Genomic DNA, 4,240 nt, shown 5'->3' with positions numbered 1-4,240 from the left:
ATGACAAATATTTTAAATGACTTACTGTTTTAACCCATTTTTTAAAATACAATTGTTCTCAAAAATGCCTACTTCCTATCCTCAGCTCTTCCATTAGAACTGTGACACCTTTGGTAGTGGTAGTCCAGTTTTCCTTACTACTTTAATAATGTGTTGTGAAAAATTGGAAATTTTTGAGCATGTGGTATATATATGTATTAAATTGTAAGTTGGGGGAAATTAGGCCTAATAGCTTATTAATATTCAAAAATATTGGTATTTGAGATCCTCTACTTAAGAACAATTTGCCTACAGATTTTAAGATGGAAAGTCACTGGAAAAATTGTTATAGATTAAAACTTGTGAATTTAAAATTTTTCAATATTAAGAATTATTTACTAATTGTTTCATAATATCTGTGGTCTGATCATGGAACAAAAATTTCAATTATGAAAAAAGTTAAATGGAAAGGCATCTATGTGTTTTATGATGTTATCAGTTTGTAAGTCTTTAGAGTCAAAGACACATTTACATAGTTTAAAATCCCAAACACCAAATGGATCATCCTGCATAGCAGCTATAGATTCCTACAGGTAGATGAGAGAATTAGGTATTATATATACTGTAACTCCAGGAAAATGCGCTGGCTGATAACTTTGATCGGAGTTGTGGAATACTAACATAATAACTATAAGTAGAGTTTTGCATGTATCCTCAGGTCTTGGGAAGGATCCAGGTCCTCCAACTGTCTCTAAGAGTAAATAACCTCCAATAATTAGGGAGGGAATTATCTTCCTTAATAAGTATGCATCTTTTAATCCCCAGAAGATTTAGAATAAGTATAGAAAACTTAAAAAAAAATAATTTATTAATATTAGAGTCAAGTAGGGAATGATAAGATCTACCTAGGAAAATATTCGTAATTGTAGCATTTCACCAAGTTTCATTACGATCATCTGTTTACACATATCACCACTAGACTGTGAGTTCCTTGGGGACAAAGATGATATCTTTTATCTAAATGTTCTCAACACACTGGCCCAGAGTCAGTGCTCAGTGTGTTTTTATGAATGAATAAATGAAGTCCTTAATGTTGTAGAGAGATTTGGTTCTTTCAGTATCTTCTTCCAAAGAGATCAGAGAAAAATATGTCTCATTCCAGTTCTACTTAGCTGCCCCCATTTTGAAGGCTCCTTCCTGTAGTCATTTCAGAACGTAGTAGAAATAGAAGGAAAGGTTGCTTTGATGTTTTTGATGTTTCGTCCAGGGTGTGTTTACAGATGGGAAGGGTCAATCTTCAGGGATGCCCCAGAGACGCAGCCTTGACATTCTCTGTGAAAGTATGTTCCGTGCAAGGATCTGCCTGCCAGCAACTATGCTGGAATGTCACATGGTTGAGGCATGGAGACAGTTTTCCTGTCAGACCCTGACTAAACACTTGTTATCAGGAGTGATGGGTCATAAATTTCAAACAACTTCCTCCTGACATCCCTTCAAATGTTTGAAAGCTATATCCCTTTTATCCAGACATTTCTGCTTTCTTCCTTTTGTTCCTCATATGACACTGTGTGCAGATTCTTTCTTCCACCAGGTTTACCTCTCTTAGTCTGTCCATGTTTCTCCTACATTTTGTATCAAAGATCCAGAAATGAGCACTGCATGCTACATGCAGGTTATGGCCTGACCAAAGCAGGCAGCAGGGGAACACTGCTGCCCTTCTCCTGGGCACTGCACATCCATTGTAGCCCAGATGTCATCATCTGCTTGGCGGCCTTACCATGTTCTTGACTCTCCACCATACTTGCAGCCAACTCAAGTCCCAGTATTTTGATTTGGTTGTTTTTAATACAATATGTTTAAAATATGATGCTCCAATTCTGTACTTATGCATTTTGAACTAAATTGCTAATTTGAACGTAAGGATTTAACTTGTATCTCTATTAAACTGATAAGTTTGGCTCATTATTACAACTTATTTTGACAGTTTGGAATGCTGATTCTACCATTAACTGTTTTGCATTCAAAGCTTTTGCCATCTCTACTTTTGGTAAGTCTACTGCTATCTCTTCATTCAAGTCACTGATAAAAGTGCTGAATAAGACTGGTTGGAGGAAGAGCCCATAGCACGTGACTAGCGCTCAAAAAATATTTTACAAATTTAATCATGAGTATGACAGACATAAATGAATTAAATCATAAAATTTGACTCAGGGAAAAGGAGCCACACTCGGGCAAACTTGTGTCCTTTCAATTATCCTCATAAATGAGTGTAACGTGCTTTTGCAAGGACCAGTTTTCTTGCCTCTCTAGAGCCTCCTGGACAGTCTTATTATTCCCATTCATTCTTTTCATCTCCTATTCATCCTTGTGCAACACAAGTTTCAATGGTACTAACAAACAATATTTGTAGTACACTCTATGATATATTTAATGCTACAAAAGAAACTTAGGGATCAAAACTTAGGGATCTAAAATGTTCTAAATATCGTTAAAACATTTTTCATAAATTGATTTTGTCCAGACATATATTTTAAGACAAATTTGCTCCCAAATAGACAGAACACTTAGGTCTGGGAAACAAGAGTAGAGGTAGAAGTGCCCATTGACACCTGAGCTCTGGTGCATTTAAGATTTTAGAATCCAAGTGAATAATGCTCCGACAGGGCTACAATGGTTCTATGAAAATTAAAAGTTGAGACTGATACCTGGCTACTTCGAGACCTAGATGCTACTGAACAGAGACAAATAGTCAGGGTGAAGGGGCCTGGTCATTGTTAGGAGAAGTTGTTTGGAGTCACTGATTTTGGCTATCAGGGGCATGTAAGGTTGTTGCTATGTAATGCTGACAGGGAGAAGTATGGGTGGAACCTAAGTTATACATCTGCTCAGCTGCTTTATCAATGAAGACCACTACATTGCTCTGTTGGAAGGACCAACCAAGATGCTGTCTGACAGCAAATGGAAGATGAAGTAGGAGTGGAAGAGGGAAGTCATACATATCACCCAACCTTGTGAAAAGTTACGGATTTGACTACTGTAACCTTTACTTGTGTTTACTTCTTTGTTTTGCCATGTATTTCAAGGAATCTTTTCTCTTTTTCTTTTCTATTGCATTGTTGTGTATGGAATATGTTGGTGGTTTGCTTTATAAATTAGTCCATAGCTACATTATAGAAAGATGAGATTATATCATCACTAGAGGAAGAATGAGTATCAGTAAGAGATCTTTGATTTGCAGCTGAATGCAGCAGCTCTTGACACCTTGGGACACTTCCTTTCAGGAAAATGAGTACATTCTCTACTCTAGATGGTATTGGTAATGGTAGTCATTGTATTATACTAAGCAGGAAGATTTATTTTGACATGTAAATATTTGTTTTATCATGAAGGATGAGTGGTGCATATAGATATTAGAAAACTAAAGTGGTAGACAGCAGTGAATGCTTGCTATTTTGTTGGCTGCCTGACATCCAAATCTTCTGTCCATTTCAAAATCATTCACCAATAACTCATTGTTGGTAGGGGGCAGAGTTCTGCCAAACCCTGGTAAGGTAAAAGGGACCATTTCCTACTCGACAGCTAGGAGTGAGCACATGACCCAAACTTGTCCAAACACACTCCCAACAGGAACTTTGAATCTGAGGAGTGATGCAGTGATGCAGGGAACAAAGATTATTTTCTGGGGAAGTGCCCAGTGGGGTGGAGAGTTTCCAGTAGTCTCAGTAATGCTGTAAGGGGTCTTAGAGGCATAAACTTAATCAGAGTATTTCTTTCTTTCTTTTTCTTCTTCTTTTTTTTTTTTTTTCTAGAGGGGAGCTAATTAGGTTTGTTATTTCTACTTATTTTTAGAGAAGGTACTGGGGATTGAACCCAGGACCTCACGCATGTGAAGCATGTGCTCTACCACTGAACTATATACCCTCCCCACCAGAGTATTTCTGAGCTCAGTTTCCTCTGCTTAGATTTCCTTGATTTCTTATCATTTCTCAGACCTGGTTCCCATATTTCTTAGATTTAGTAGGCTAGCTGTAAATTTCTTTTTTGTTTAAACATGCCAGAATCAGTTTTTATTGTTCGCAGCAAGACCTTAGAACAGTACAATACACAAAGTACACATCACAGGGCTTTGCAGATGCACATTAAATGGTGATTTCTTTTCCTCCTTCGTTTCCTCCTTGTTCCCTTCCAGTTGTATTATAAGCATTTTAGGGGTCTGTTTCTCTTCACTAACTCCCTCCAGAAAGGTGCTTACTCTGTTGCC

At 37.3% G+C, this 4,240-nt stretch overlaps 1 non-coding gene across 1 annotated transcript; it reads right to left on the bottom strand.

Annotated features, from left to right (window-relative positions):
* Nucleotides 1–3,828: 3,828 nt before the first annotated feature.
* TRNAV-CAC (transfer RNA valine (anticodon CAC)) lies at nt 3,829–3,902 on the bottom strand. The gene has a single exon. It is a non-coding gene; the product is annotated as a tRNA-Val (tRNA).
* Between the last annotated feature and the right edge of the window lie 338 nt (nt 3,903–4,240).

This window comes from Camelus dromedarius, chromosome 6, assembly GCF_036321535.1.
Source record: "Camelus dromedarius isolate mCamDro1 chromosome 6, mCamDro1.pat, whole genome shotgun sequence".
Classification (NCBI taxonomy): Eukaryota; Metazoa; Chordata; class Mammalia; order Artiodactyla; family Camelidae; genus Camelus; species Camelus dromedarius.
This window is presented reverse-complemented; position numbering and strand designations above follow the sequence as displayed.